The sequence below is a fragment of the Dermacentor albipictus genome, chromosome 8, assembly GCF_038994185.2.
Source record: "Dermacentor albipictus isolate Rhodes 1998 colony chromosome 8, USDA_Dalb.pri_finalv2, whole genome shotgun sequence".
Lineage (NCBI taxonomy): Eukaryota > Metazoa > Arthropoda > Arachnida > Ixodida > Ixodidae > Dermacentor > Dermacentor albipictus.
This window is the reverse complement of record NC_091828.1, coordinates 117,805,647-117,822,377: the sequence shown is the minus strand read 5'-3', so window position 1 is coordinate 117,822,377 and position 16,731 is coordinate 117,805,647. Positions and strand designations below refer to the sequence as shown.

The 16,731-nt window shown below is 45.9% G+C and overlaps 1 long non-coding RNA gene across 1 annotated transcript; it reads left to right on the top strand.

Moving 5' to 3' along the window:
- Positions 1–373: 373 nt before the first annotated feature.
- Positions 374–7,315, top strand: LOC135910331 (uncharacterized). Its single transcript, XR_010567018.1, has 2 exons — positions 374–663; positions 7,165–7,315. It is a non-coding gene; the product is annotated as an uncharacterized lncRNA (long non-coding RNA).
- The last annotated feature ends 9,416 nt before the right edge of the window (positions 7,316–16,731 follow it).

Genomic DNA, 16,731 nt, shown 5'->3' with positions numbered 1-16,731 from the left:
CAATGTGTTCTTGTGCGCGCGTTACACCATGCTTGTTAGTTTACTTAGTCAGCAAATATTTACACGTTAATATAATTACTTTTTATAGTTGTCTGCTAATTTTCTATCGCAATCGATGCCTTGCCTTTCGGGCGAAAGAGCAACATTTCTGAGATAAGCACTTTTGAAGTTGTCAAGAACTATCGCGTAAAATGCATTTGACTACGAGAGACAATGCCGACAAAGTTCGATTGTCTGTGAAATCTATTTATTATGAAAAAATGTTGTTCTGATAAGCTTTTCAAGACCACTGTGCCCGTTGCATGACAAAGAAACTACCATTGCCATTGCCGCGACAAGAGGTCAACGCGGCAAACTTAAATATACTGTGAAGATGGCTTTCGAGACAATGCTCTTTGTTCGTTGTGTTCGTATATAGGCGGCGCGATGGTATAACTTCAACGGCATTTCCAAATACCCATTTATTGCAGGAAAAAATGTTTTTTCTTTTGGCAGCAGTTTTCCTTCTGCTATCAATGATGCATGGAGGACGCCGGTCATCTGCTTTAGCAGCGCACTGCCCCGCTAAAGTTTGGAAAGATCCTTTCAATCGACACCAACCGCGACCACCTACTCCTCCAAACGGTTCAACAAGACGCCCTCCTATTCCACACGGCCTTCGGAGTAAGTACTATTTTAGTTTCTGAAAAATAGTCTGAAAGCAATTATATACACTGTCACGTTGTAGTGACAATGAAGAATGAAGCAGTGTCAAAACTTTGTTTACGAGCTTAACTATTTATAGGGCGAACTTGTGCCTGGCCAGACAAGTAATACTGAAGCACAATGATAGCTGCGAATGAAGTCGGTGAGTGCCGACTTAGCTCTGTTTGTGAAGCACATGAGCTTTTCAACATGACTAGTCGGAAGTTCCCGCGCCATCGCTCGTGCATGCGCGCCCTGTAGAAAGCGATACGCGATTCGCATCGCGCTTTCAGTCAGAATAAACAAGGTTCCGTAACAACAGACAACAAACAGAACCAGTGATAACATTGGAGAAACTTCAGACACAGAAATATCGGCTTTCCGCTGGGCATGAACGTAGAACATTTGTCAGCTTGTGCAAAGCGCTCACCACTAAAGGCGATAAATACACGTTAAGAGCCCGGTTAACGCCTGGTATGACCCCTGTTAAAAAGCTTCGTCTCGGTACTGCACACAGAATACTAAACCAAAAAGGAAAAGCACAGGAAGGAAGCATAACAAATTAACATTTAAACCTTTCTCCAAGAGTTCGCCAGTGCTCGTAGAATGGCTTAAGAAAAAGTGCGTGGATGACTACAGGTCACGCGCGGCGGCGCTATCATTGCGTAATGTCGTCTGGCAAGACCTCATAGCCTAATGAACTAATACCATGGATGATCTTGTGTGGTGCGAAATAACGTCGCAGTAGTTTTTTCTATGTCGTCGTCGACGTATCGCGGTCGCAATCCCCAGGCGCTCGCCGGGCTGGTATTCTACACAGCGTCGTCGAAGTTTGTCGTGTCGGCTATTGTTGTGCCATTACCACAAGCCCGGATTCCGAATCTGCAAGATGCAGAATTTATCCTGCGAGCGCCCAAATTCTCCCTTAAAAAGGCAAGATGCTGAGCCGTCAGGCAGCGGTGTCCTGCGGGAGAAGCATCGGCAGGCGACGTGTTTAGACGTGTCAGCGTGTGCCAGACAGCCCGGCGCCGCACCTCCTTTTGCATGGAGGTCTCCGCGCGCGCGAACTTTGAACCGGGTGGCCAGCGCGGTCGCTGGTTGGACCCCTCGGACGACCGTCGTGTGCTGACTTTGTATTGGGCCGTTTGAGTGACAATGGTTCCTCGGGGATTATAAAAGCAGCGACGCGCTGCCTGAAAAACAGGATCCGCCGACCCACCGGGAGACAGTGTCGCTCCCGACTGGGGTGAGATGTGTCGCGCGTTTTCGCCGGACGTCGCCGTGCGGGAACAGTCGCGTTTGTGTGAGCTCTCGGCCCCAGTGCCGATCCGATCTTGTCCTGTACAATGACCTGTATATAATGTATAAAATCCCTTTCGTTATTCTCATCGACGCCTGACTCGGAGTCTTCGCTACCAACGCTCTGTCACGAAACGGGTGACGAGCGCTACGGGACCACAAAGTCGTAATAGTGGTGCAGCGGTGCAAAGTCGTAACAGTGGCGGCACCGGTTGGATGTCGTAACACTGGATGGCAGCTACGGGATTGACCGGCATCAGCTACCTCGGCGCGATGAGTGCCTGAAGTTTACCTCAAACACCAGACTTTCTTTGACACAGGTTATAGTAGCTTAGGGAAGGATTTGGTGTTGCATTGTGATAACCTTGTGTGTTTCAAGCCTAGTAAGAGTGTTTTGAAAACCAGGGGATGCTGAGGGGGTAAACAGGGCAGTGTGTGAAATACTTGCATATGTCTTACTAGTAGTGTTATAATAGCGTACGGCAGGTATATTCAAAAAGGGTAAACAGCAGGAGGACAGTGTGAACGATGGAGAAGTACAAGGTCAAGGAACTTCTCCAAATTTGTGAGGAGTTGGGCATTGAGTTGGGCTCAACCAAAAGAAAGAATGCGATCCTTGAGGTCATGAGGACTGAGGACGTAACGGCTGAGGAAGCCGAAGAGGCATTGGCGGGTATCAAGGAACGTCGCGAGGAGGAAAAGGAGGAAGTGAGAGAGAGACGTGAGCACGAGCTTAAAATGAAAGAGTTGGAGAGCCGAAATAGCTCGCGGGCGCCTAGTCTCACTTCTAACGCTCCAAGAATACGCGATCAACTTCCACCCTTTGTCGTCGGAGAGGACATGGCCAAATACCTCGTAAAATTTGAGCACGTGTGCGAACGGAATAGCATTTAGCGATCCCTCTGGGCACAGAATCTGTTAGCGTTGCTTCCTGGGGAGGCATCAGACGTAATAACTTGCTTATCGAAAGAGGCGTTTGAGAGCTACAGTGATGTGAAGGAAGCGCTACTGCGGAAGTACAAATTGTCGCCCGAAGCTTTCCGGCAGAGGTTCCGGTATGCAAAAAAGGGTAAGGAGTCGAATGTTGACTTCGCGTTTCGTCTAAAAGCCGACTTGGTGGAATGGTTGAAGGGCGAAGAGGTTTACGACGACCGCGACAAAATTGTCGAATGCATCGCGTTGGAGCAGTTCTACCGTTGCATTGATGAGGATGTCCGGCTCTGGCTGCAAGATAGGCTAAAGGAGGTTAAGCTAAACAAGGCAGCAGAGTTGGCGGAAGAGTATTACACCCGCCGCAGCTTGCACAGCAAGGCAGTGCGCGTAGAAAAAGCTGATAGAAGAGATGGGTTTTCCGGGAAGCCCGACGAACGGAAGCAAATCACGCGTCGCGAGTTTCGGGAAGACGAATCCCTTACCAAAGAAACTGTAAGGGAAGGACAGAATGCATCTCAGAATGATGACGATGGTCCGAAACAGCGAAACGAAATGACGCGTTCTTTTGAAAAACGGAAACCGTTAACCTGCTACAATTGCAAAAAGCAAGGGCACATCGCTGCAAGCTGCCCAGAGAGAATTGCTTTTGCAACGATACAGGAAACTCGCAAAAACATACGTCTATTGGAGCCCTATGTGCAGGAAATTAAGGTAAACGGTAAGAAGTGCCGAGCACTGCGGGACTCTGCAGCAACTATGGACGTTGTTCACCCGTCTTTCGTCTCCTCGAGTGATTTTACGGGAGAGTGCGTTAGGATACGGCAAGTGGCCGAGAAGGAGAGTGTCTGTTTACCGATCGCAACGGTTATCATTGAAGGAGAGTTTGGGAAACTTAACACCGAAGCCGCTGTGTCAGCCGCCCTCCCGGAGCAATTTTCCTACCTCTTCTCAAATAGCTCGGAGCAGCTGCTGAGGGATCAGGGCAAATCATTCTTTGCCGACGTGGCGTACATGGCCCCCACGCGATCCAAAGCGCGCCCGCTGTCGAGGGAACTTGACTTAGCGTCGGTGAGCGAAAGGCGGTGCGGCACACGGACTGATCAAGGTAACTTGAGTGGCGAGCAGTCACGGGAGAGGCAGAGCTTGGAGGCTGGCCTAGGCGAGCGGGTTCTGGAAGTGAGTGGGAGTGACGCGTGCAGTGCTAGCCGCGATATAGACGCGACGCCGCAATTAGGCGACGCGGGCTCCACACTCGCTCCGGTTTCCGCCAGCCGGCAGGAGCAGGCTGCAGTTGAAAGAGAAAGTCTGATTCGCGAGCAACAGGAAGACTGTTCATTAGCCGATCTGAGGAAGAGCGTCAAACGGGGAGTGAAAAAAAAGAGGGTTTCATTTGGCAAAGAATCTGGCTTATTGTACCGCCGCTACACGGATAAGCAGGGTCGCAAATATAAGCAGCTTCGGATTCCGCGAAAATATCGCCGGGAAAAATGAATGACCTCATTTGCTTCCTCAGTGGTATGTTTTCGGTCCAAGTGATTCTAAGGGGACCATTCCATTTGTAATTATTATTGCTGATTAATAATTGTTTCTTGTCTATTTTGTTGTGTTCTTAATTTGGAAACTGGTTGTTTGAGCCTTGTGTACTAGATCGTACACCTGCGTCTTGTTGCAGCGGGAGCAAAAAGAGGGATAGCAATTTAGTTAGGTTGATTTGAATTATGGCCTTGTCTGGTGTTTGACGGGAGACAGAGGGCACTTGTTCGTGTTGGGTGTTGCCTTTTGCCGGTCGGTTTTGCAAGCTGCAGAACGACCAACCGGGACCAGTGGCGAGCAGCAAGGTCTTAGGAACGACCCGAGCGGAGCTGGTCGAGGTGCCTTGGCGACAACGCGGTGAGCAGAGCTCCTGTCCTGGCGAGTCGGACCTGGGCACGTGAAGTTACCTGGCGTCCCGACACTGGACGTGAACTTGGACGAGCCTGACGAACGTGCGCGCCTGGCATCCGAGCCACGTGGAGGCAGCTCGTCTTCCCGGCACCTTATCTGAGGGCGGGGATGCTGTTGTGCCATTACCACAAGCCCGGATTCCGAATCTGCAAGATGCAGAATTTATCCTGCGAGCGCCCAAATTCTCCCTTAAAAAGGCAAGATGCTGAGCCGTCAGGCAGCGGTGTCCTGCGGGAGAAGCATCGGCAGGCGACGTGTTTAGACGTGTTAGCGTGTGCCAGACAGCCCGGCGCCGCACCTCCTTTTGCATGGAGGTCTCCGCGCGCGCGAACTTTGAACCGGGTGGCCAGCGCGGTCGCTGGTTGGACCCCTCGGACGACCGTCGTGTGCTGACTTTGTATTGGGCCGTTTGAGTGACAATGGTTCCTCGGGGATTATAAAAGCAGCGACGCGCTGCCTGAAAAACAGGATCCGCCGACCCACCGGGAGACAGTGTCGCTCCCGACTGGGGTGAGATGTGTCGCGCGTTTTCGCCGGACGTCGCCGTGCGGGAACAGTCGCGTTTGTGTGAGCTCTCGGCCCCAGTGCCGATCCGATCTTGTCCTGTACAATGACCTGTATATAATGTATAAAATCCCTTTCGTTATTCTCATCGACGCCTGACTCGGAGTCTTCGCTACCAACGCTCTGTCACGAAACGGGTGACGAGCGCTACGGGACCACAAAGTCGTAATAGTGGTGCAGCGGTGCAAAGTCGTAACAGTGGCGGCACCGGTTGGATGTCGTAACACTATGCGCCCTGATCTGTCGTTTCCCATCATGTGATGAAGAGCTCAGCCGATTATTGGCGGAACGTTGGTGCCTTGCTCTGTTGCTCTAGCATTACCAGTGCACACGACGCCGTGGCAGCCGTTGTGTTGACGATTAGGCTGCGAGCACCCGGGTCCCTGATAGCAGTCCGTACTTCACCGGCAACTGTTGCAGCCTGCGGCTAGCTCGCTGGCCCTTGGCAATGTAGAGCTCCACACCTCGGCCATCCATGGCTTGCTGAGGTGTGCTGTATGGAACAAACAAGCACGTCCACCAAATGTCTCGTTGTAGTGAGGGTAAAGAAATTCGCGTTGGCAAAACTATTAGTTTTCCAATTCAACTATTTATTGGGTGAATTTGTGCCGGGCACAACATTCATTTAAGGACAACGATAACGGTATGCGAAGTGGTTACTGTCAAAATTTCATCTGCTGGTTGAGTGTGTCCACTGTTATACATGACTCGCTAAAGGTTAAGGCGTAATCGCTGGTGCCCGCGTTCCTTCTAGAAAGTGCTACACATTTACGTCGCGCTTACAATGAACTTTCACAAAGTTGGATCACAGCAAAAGACGTATAGAGCCTGCGATAACATTCAAGGAGCTTAATATAAAGAAGCGCGTTTTGCACTAGGCTATAACTCCAAACATTTGATAGTCGATTCTATAATACTTTCTTGTGTTAAATTGATGCTAAACAACTACACTCATTCTCTGCTGCCAAGGCTAGTATATTCATAAGCAAGGTGGCAAAATAGGCGTGTATTTTCACTCAAGAGCATAAAACCTAAGCGGCAGTTTTCTTCAGTCGGGTCCTAAGTACTCCGCACTGATGACCAGTGGGATACCGCGTACTTCAAAGAGCCAACTGCTGTTCGAGTCATTTAGGCGGAAGAAAGATTGTTCAAACTTCACAGGTTGAACATTTGTATCAATGAAAGTACAGTGCATTATTTCGTTTTTCTTTAGATAAACAAAGAAGGTCTAACTAGGCAATGTAGGGATCAATTACTTCACCGAAATTTGGCGCAAAAATTTATGCGCTGCGTCTCCACCAGTCTTCCTTGGGGGGCTGTCTTCGGGTGTTAATGACGCTTCTCCTTATAACAATGTGCCCATTTTTACCGCAGATTCCTGATTTATTAATAATACTTAGGAATAATTATTGCAGTTGCCTTTGCGTTAAGCATGCACATTTAATCTCTACTTCCCTGTAAGAGCTTGTTCTGCATTCATGTTTTCCTGAGGTCTGCTTTGGCGTTGCCTAAGCTTATAATAATTTGCAGCAGTGTGGTGCACAATTATTTTTAAATGGGAAAATATAACATTATCGTTGTTTTGCACTGCCTGCTTTATTGCTGGAAACAGCTGTGTGATTTTTTCCCACTTGGAAGTTCCAGTCTTAACTTTGATATCGTAAATATGATACTCACTGCGTGTTTAGTTTTGCACTGTCTGGGGATGAAATATCTCACTCTACTAAACTCATCTTGCAGATGGGCCAAAGCCTGGCGGCTAAAACCGTATCATTCGTGGTGGAACCAAATACCAACGTCGATGCGGAACTCCAAGAAATACAGCTCTGCAGTCCTGCTCAGCACGACATGAATAAACAATAAATATTGTTTTAACACGTCATAAAATGAACCGTTTTAGTTACATGCATAGTACGCATAGGTCCTGTGCACTACACGTAGGATTATCTGTAGTTCTGTGCCATGCGTATGTCTTGCGTCTTCTAGTCCAACAGCTTATTATTGTTTATTTACGGCAGAGATGCACTCCTTCAGGCGTCTAATTGGTACGCAAGATTGGGTTAAGTGGTGTTTCACCACATGTAACAAAATCCTGCCGAAAACTACACAAATGTATGAACTATATAAGCAGCCAATTCAAAAAAAAGAAAGAAAGCGTAATACCTCAACAGCAGTTGGGTGGCACTGAGTCAGTGAGAATTACAGGTGAGAAAAATGACGCAGTAACATGAGCTATATAATCAAGCGCAGTCCCTTGTATAGATAAACGGTGTGGAGTGGATACGATGCCTTTCCTGGAAAATGTGTCAGAGCGGTCTATAGAGGGTGTTTCTACAAATATTTTAAGCACTATTTAAATATAGCCATTTCGAATTAGTTAACAGGACAGTTTCTTCGGAGATATGACGTAAGAGGTGACGGCCTAGAGGGAACGAGCGAAATGGGATAATTAGTCGCTAATCAGGTAAGATTGATCATTTACTCTAAACATTCACTTCAACGGGCTCATCGTAATTGGGAAATTGAAGCACGCTCTGCGCACAAGCCATATCGACTTCTGGATTTAGAAAAACACGATTACCCGTGGAATTGTGGCGCGACGACTTTTCGCTATCAGAGAGCGGAAAACCGACATTGCGGAAAGTAGAGCGAGTTCAAACTAAGCCGCGATGGTGTAGGTGACGTTCTGCTCGCGCCACCAAGTCGCGGACTGCCACCACGCTGGTTTTGGGGCTCTTCACTGTCACAGCGCTCAGGCTGCCCACAACACTGTGACATCAGCAGAACATCGCCTCGACGGGGCGGAGGCTTGAGTACACTGCAACATCCCAGTTTTAGTATCCTGACCTCTCATAGCTAGATTTAGTCAGGCCACAAGTCCGCAGGTAATCAGAAGGTTCTAGATCACTAATTTGGTGCGAAATATACGGAGAGCACGCTTAAATTTCCTTAGTTACGATGTGCCCGTTTCAGCAAAGAGGTTAAGGTAAATAACATATTTTTCTAAATTAGCGACTAATTACTTTGTATCACCTGTCACGTCTTGGTCACCGCTACTGACGGCATGTTTACGAGACCGTCCTTTTATTGGAAAAGTTATATTTAAATCAGATAGTAAACGGGTATAGCCGATATTCTAATTGAAAATAAAAGAAAAAAAAAATGGAGCTGGGCAGGTCATGTAATGCGGAGTTAAATAACCCGTAAGAAATAAAATTTTACTGCTGTGCTTTGTGATTTCTTATTGCTCTGGGCAATATATGTCCATTTGTTATTCATAAATACAAAATTAAATTTTAGATCTTATGTATGCCAGAAACGTTTCAGTGTGATAACCACATAATTCTGTTGGCTTCACCAATTTTGCTGTATATTTTTCACCAGGCCCACGCTAACAAAACCCTCACAGGTGCTCACTGCACAAGGAAATTGGGTACACGGCTATTTATCCTAACGCCAGTCCAAGGAGAAACTCTGGCGTGACCGAGAGCATCCAGTTTTTTTTTGCTACTATATGACCCAGTTTCCCTCAGTAAATTTTGAAATTGCGCTTTTATGTCATTGCATGTCTACCACTTCTAATTATAAACAAAGGCGGTCGCAGTATCGTTACCGTATCACCTTTAAACAGAAACCGACAAGTGGTAGCTGACAGTACATCATTCCTCCTAGTTTCTCTAGACCTCAGTTTTGCGTGCCGTTCAGCATGCAGGAAGCGTAGCGCCCTGAATTTTCAGCATGTATTTTAAATAAGCGATTCCCCACGCTCCAGTCCGTCTCCTATCATATTAACTCACGTACTTCCAGCAAAATACGAGCCGCGAGATCCTCGATGCTTTTAGAGTTTTCAATGAAATCTTGAAAAATACGCACTTCCTATTTTGTCAAAATCTTGCGGCAGAACCTGCTTCACGATAAATGTGGACTTACATTATCAGCATTGAAGCGACGAGCGACGCGCTAAACCGAAACGCGTCATGCATGAGGCGTGTATGCAACCGGGTTCCTCTTTGCACATCATACTGGACCCGATGCGCCATCTTGGGGCGTACCAGGCACTCTTGTGGGCTACATACGCTACAGCATGCCTGTGTTATCTAACATGGGGTCATCTTGTATACGCACGCTGAAGAGCCTTCAGGCACAAGCACTACGGATATGACCTGGCTTGCCACGCTGCACGTCAACCAAGGGAACAATAGTGGAAGCACGGGCTTGTCCAATCGACATATACAGGTCTTGTGAACCTGTGCGAACCTATCTTCGCCTGCTAACCAGACACCCACACCATCCACTCTCAACACTTCCAAGCACCAACCTTGACTGTGATTTTTCTAAAGCTATTGCGTGTCACCCAAATACTATACCTGCAAGATTCCAGGCCACCGATATCCCCGCAACACCTCCATGGACATTCAAGACCACTAGTGAGGTTTCAGATACCCGGAATCATGAAGAAATCTCATGTTTCCTCCATTGGCTCGAAACAGCTCACCCTGTCCCATGTATTTACATTATATAGTGGGACTGTACAAGTATATACCGATGGTTCGGTCACGCCATCTGCCACAACGGCCTCATTTGTCATCCCACAACTTGGAATTACTCAACGATTTAGACTAGACGACAAATCGACATCTACGGCTGCGGAACTTGGGAGAATACGGGAGGCTGTCCGTCTTATGAGAACGCAGACACCTCATAAATGGACGATATTGTGCGATGCCAAATCAGCGCTACAGGCGCTAAAATACTTTTTTTAAAAAAAGGACCATACTATCTGCTCGTGCTGGGAATCGTCGAACTTCATCACAGTGCCGAGTTAAGTGGCCACGTGATCAACTTTCAGTGGGTGCCTAGCCATTGTGGTGTTTTCGGCAATGAACTCACTGACAGTGAGGCAAGATCGGCCTCCTCTTCCTCTGATGAAGTACGGATTGCCTACTCGCGACCTGACACCAACTCCATGATCAAGGCACTCATGCAGGGCCTTACAAAAGCTTACAGAGCCCACTATGACAACATTCACAGACGTCTACACATGATTGACGCAGACGGTGAATTCTGTTTGCCCCCGAAGCTTACACGGAGCAAAATATCATTGCTACACAGTATTCGGCTCGGCGTTGCTTTCTTCCGTCGCTACGCGCACCTCATCGGCCAATCGGAGAGCCCTCATTGTGATCACTGCCAGACGCCTGAAACACTGCAGCACGTACTGTTCGACTGCCCAGCATATATGCTGGAGCGAAGGACGTTATAAAGTTTCTTAGCCAGCGTTGGCAGGCAACCACTGTCAGAGGAAGCTATCCTCGGCCCATGGCCTGACACTGCAATTTCAATACGTGCAACAAAAGTATTGTTGAAGTTTCTGCAGGACACCAAACTCGACGAGCGGCTCTAGCAAGACAACTGTCTCATGTACATAAGCACTTACCATTTCTCTTATCATCATCATCCATCCCAGTACTTTCACTCCCCTTCCCTCTTCCCCAGTGCAGAGTAGCAGATTAGAGCGCACTAACCGAGGTTGACCTCTCTGTCTTTCCTATCAATAAATCCAATTCAATTCTGTGTGTTCTCGTTTTGCCGTGCGCTGCTACCATCAATAAATGCAAGCTAATTGGTTACCTTCGAATAATGACATGGTTTATTCTCACCCCTTTATAAATAAATTTTTAATGTCATAAGTACTAAAATGGCCTTTTCAGCCAATGTTAGGCAATGTGAAATGACAAGCATGTAGAAACAAGCAATTTATAGAGGTAAAAAATACGCACTTGTCTGTCGTGCAGTGGACACAGATTTATTCCGCAGATAAATATAGTAAATTTTTATTACGTTCTACAACTTTAGAATATAATTCTTTGACACTTGATAGTATCCCTTCGTAGAATTTCGGGCCACCACGGATATAGTAAGCAGGTGTTGGCTATTCTTTGTCGTTGTGACAAGCGCACTTTTCTCGTACATTGTGGCCCGCGGTCAGGACACTGCCGAAAGTAGTGCATATTACAGCGTTCCCGAAATAAATAAACTTGTTAACCAGCTCGCCCCACCTGTGCTTTAATCTAAGATGCCTTTTTGAAAAAGTTTGAGGAAAGGTTCTACGAAAGCAAATGTAAATGCCGGGATGTTATAACAATGGCCTAGTGCATAATGCTGGCGTAAAGAAACCAAGTAGGTGATTGTTTAGGCATGTTGGAAGTACACGAATGCAGCTTCTTGTGCACGAGGCCAGAACTCTTTGTCCTCGTCTTGTGCGCAAAAACCTGCATCCAAGTAGGACATTTTAGTCAGGCGTAACAAAATGAACATAAACATGTGATGTTAGTTTTGCGTAAAGTGTACAATAACTTGCCGCCTGGTCTGAACAGTAAAGTACGGCTTTGTCCTTTTTATCCATCCTTAACTTGGAACACAGCTCGCCTCCTGCCCGGTTCGCGCTGCGCTAACCAAGGCCATGCAAACCGCACGTGGAAATTCTTCCACGTGCGGCTTACGTGAAAATGTAAAATTGAAAGCGACGCTTCACCGCAAGTGTGCGGAGAGCCAGCAATATTTAAACTGCACCGGTCAACACACGTGACACTGCAAGTGAGGGAGTTTTGTCAGACAAGCGAAACGAATTAGAAAAATCTGTAACAAAGACAACGACTATGCCCACCGTCTAAATGACCTTAGAGCAACGCTAGCAGAAAGAAACTATCCACGATTTCCTCTCGACAATGCTTATGACGTCGCGTCAAGATCGGAGAGGCAGCGGAATAACTAAAAAACAGCCTACGCCAGAATGAGAGGGACCACCAGCCTTTATGACAAAATATTCTAATGCAGTCCCTATTAAGGTATTAAGTAACGAGCGTTTGAGAAAACCGTTCCCGGTGGCACGAAGGGTAGCCTATCGCCTCAACAGAAATTTTGAAGACATGTTAACGCACACAAAAATCAACCAACATCACTCCCCCGTAATAAAAGCATGTTCTCGCCCACGTGCAAAACCTGCAAGCACCTTCACAATTATGTTAAAGCTATAAGGACTGCAAATAGCTAGACACACGAAGTTCAGGCTAGCCTTACTTTCACTAGTTGCGATATAATTTATATGCTTGAATGTTCTGTTTCTTAGAAAAAATTTATCGAGAAACAGTACAATCAATGCACGTCAAGTTAAATGCGCATCACTCGTACAAAGCTAAAAAGCTTCCAACAGACTACGCCGAGAATTTCAACTAACCAGGCCACAACATTGACGAACTTAAGTTCTACATCTGAGAGTCAAATCCCCGCTCTGCGGGATAAAGAAAGTACTGAGAATCATACCTCATCCATAGGTTCATGAGATTTCAGCTAATAAGCACAAATGTTTCGAAGGGCGCTTCAGAATTCATTGGCTATGCTGAATTTCTTACTATAGACAACATCACTAAGTTATTATTTCAACTCTGGAATGCATAGTCTTTTCTCTTTTTTTATCTTCCTTCCTTTAGTTTTTTATTTATATGTGTATTCAATTTTTTCTCGAGAATAATTTTCATTCGCTACTTTTATTCACTTTTTCAGAGAGACAATAGTTCACTGACCTCCAACTGAGCAGATAATTTCCTCCCCACCTCTCGGTGTCTAGGCCCTTGCACAAAAAGAGGAACATACATTGACACGTCAACCGGCTGACACACGCCTCCAAATCACATACCTTCAACGACGTTGATTAGCACACATTTCAATTCTGCACCCTGGCCACTAACGCACTCTCACTCGTTGCCTCGCCCACACACCTTATTCACTCTCCCCTTTAGAAGAACCGCACCTATATATACTGTGGGCCGAGGGAAGCATATATCGCCTTGAAAAAGACAAGTCCACTTGTCGAAACATTGTCTCCAGATTTCAAGTTGTTCTCGATTTGCTCATCCTCGACACTTAATAACTTCTCTGCGTAATCATCAACTTGACTGACCAACACGTATGTGTTTTTGTGGCTATCGGTATTGATTTTTATTTGTGGGGTTATTCCTCATACTTATGTCAAATTTCGCTTACACAAAACTTCAGCAGAAGGCAGCACTTCTCGTGTCTCTTTTGTGTCTGCTTGTTTTGTCGTGCACTGCTATCATCGATAAGTGCAAGAAAATTGGTCACTTTCAAATAAAGACATAATTCATTCTCGCCCCATCTTAAATGTTTAATGTCATAAATGCTCAAATCATATTTTCAGTCAATGTAAGGTAACGTGAAATGACAAGCATCTAGAAACAAGCACTTTACAGAGGCAAAAAATACGCACTGGTCTCCCATGCAGTGGACACACATTGATTCCACGGAAAAGCATAGTACATGTTTAAAAAGAAAACATATGGCGTTTTACGTGCCAAAACCACTTTATGATTATGAGTCACTCCGTAGTGGAGGACTCCGGAAATTTCGACCACCTGGAGTTCTTTAACGTGCACCTAAATCTAAGTACACGGGTGTTTTTCCCATCTCGCCCCCATCGGAATGCGGCCGCCGTGGCCGGAATTCGATCCCGGGACCTCGTGCTCAGCAGCCCAACACCATAGCCACTGAGAAACCACGGCGGGTTATTGCACATCTTTATTACGCTTTATATCTTTAGATTACAAAACGTTGAGACTAGATAGTACCACTTCGTAGAATTCTGGACCGCCACGGATAAAGTAAGCACGTGTCGGCTATTCTTTGTCCTTGTGACAAGGGCACTTTTCTTGCACATTGTGTCTCGCGGTCAGAGAGTGTGGAAAGTAGTCCGTAATATAGCCTTCCCGAAATAAACTTCTGAACCAGCTCTCCCCAGTTGTTCTTTCTAGAATATCGTTTTAAATATGTTAGAAGAACGGTTCTACGAAAGCAAATGTGAATGCCGAGATATAACGACAATGGCCCAATGCGTAAGGCTGGCTTAAGGAAGCCAAGTAGGTGACTGTTTGGGCATGTCGGTAGGACACGAATGCAGCTTCTTGCGCACAAGACAAGGGCTCTTTGTCCTCGTCTTCAGCGCAAAAGTCTGCATCCAAGTCGGACATTTTAGTCAGGCGTAAAGAAAGAATCGAAAACATCTGGCGCTAGTTTTCCGTGAAGTGTACAATAACTTTCAGCCTTATATGAACGGTAAAGTAAGGCTTTGTCCTTTTTACCTATTGTTAACTTGGAGGAGAGCTCACCTACTCCCCGGTTCGCGCTGCGCTCACCAAGGTCATTTAAGAAGCACGCTTAACTCCTTCCCTTACCAACCGTTGATATACGCCCCACAAGCTAGCATAATGCACCCTGGTAGGACACGTCACCTTCTCTCCATTTCTCATGAATAACTTTCGTATTTTTTTAGCCCGCTACAGTTTTCTCCCCCTTGATCCATTTCATAAGTTCCTACCTTTTATTTTTGAAAGATATGCTACGCAGATATTCGCTCCTATTAAAACCAAATGCCTGCGGGGGTGCGGATAACTGAACCAAGTTTAATGATCAAGTTTATTTAGCGAAATGCTGCATTCGTCAGTTCTTTGTCCACATTCTCTGTGCATAAAACTCTCAGAATTGTCATCAGTCAATAACACGTCCTTACAGTTGGTACACTGATTAGGAGCAAGTTGTCTGTAATAAATTGATGGATGAATTTGCGGCTAATAATTTTTTTTATTGAATTGCTTTGAAGACCGGTACGCTTCGGCATCGTGTTGTAGAAAGAACAGGCACATATTTCTATTCAAATTGAAACTCAGCGTTTATAAAACATGAGGCTTATGCATTGTTTTTCTTTGATGTGTGTTTGATCTCAACAGCGTCTCTCTTTTGCAAGAAGGTAAAGAAGACACCAAACAACCGTGGTGGTTGTTGAATAAATAATGCATGGTAGGTGTTCCTACGTCGAAATGTTTACCTCTGCAGTGTTCATGTGCGGACAACAAATGGTCCGCACATGTTTGTATGTATATATATATATATATATATATATATATATATATATATATATATCCTAGCAAAGTACACATGCGCACGTGGCAATGGCGGACGTAATCGGTTTATTCAACAATACTGGCTAAACATTCTCTGCTTAACTGTGCGACGCCAACCACTACATAATAGTGGCTTTCATTAGCTATCACGCGTAAACGCTCAATAAAAGTGGCATTCATTCGGTATCGTGCGTACACTCAAACCCCCCCCCCCCCCAGTCTTGGAAGTTGGGGGTAATGGTGTAACATTAAATAAAATTGGCTGGCATTTTCATTTTTGATGCGTTTCTTGCAGACATACGATTGTGGCACTAGCAGAGCGGCTGCACTCACGTCCGTCCTGCATTCACTCCCATTAATATTCTATCACGCACATCTAGCAGATGGTATTAAGTACGGATTGCGAGGATAAAGCCGGGTTAAACAATCCATATTTTCTTCAGTCTACAGAACTTTCTCTACGTTACAAGCCCTTTAATTGAAATATTTCGATTCATTGAACGCAGATGGCTACATTATTTGCACGTCCTCACTTGGACGCTTTGTTTGCTATAAATGTTTCTCCTTTATGAAAACGTTCACGTAAGACCACGCAGAATCAATCTCGCATGTAGTTTGGCGAGCCCAAGTAACAAAATCAAATTCTCTTCAGACGTACCTAATCTCACTAAAGTTCACGCTGTCCCCAGTGCGGCGACAATCACTCACGCTTACGTTCACGCCTGTTAAGAGTTTGCACGAGTCATTTTTACTAGTACTCATCTCTCTCCGACTGAAACTTATGCTAAATTAGACCGGCACGATGCACTTTTATTTGAAATAAAAGTCATGGCCCCCACCAACGCTTCCCTGGAACCAACTGACACTCACCTAAGCTAAGAGCATAAGTACGTCGGTGTGAATCTGGTCGGTCAGGGAGTCACCCATACTCAGACGCCATATCTTTATTTCGTCATGTTCGCTTGCGCAACGTTGCATACCATGAGGAGGAGGCATCGTTCGCACATTTTGCTCTAGAATGTGCCCAGTCAGGTCCTCTCAATATCATAGTATGCTTTAGCATCATTTAAGTACTGATCCTATGAGTTCCTTTTGCTATACACTTGAGGAATCTACTGCGAAATTACGGCACACTCGTGAAATCGGTGGCATTTGTACAAATCGGCCTTAGTAACTAGTTTAGGTAATTTTTCTGTGCTTTCCTACCGCGAAAGCAGAATATCGGGTATACTAGGGTACATGGTTTTTCTTCGCCGAGGTATCACTACGCCATGCGCACGTTATGAGCTCTACAAAGCACTGTTTCAGTTGTGTCCGTTTACGCGTGCTTTAG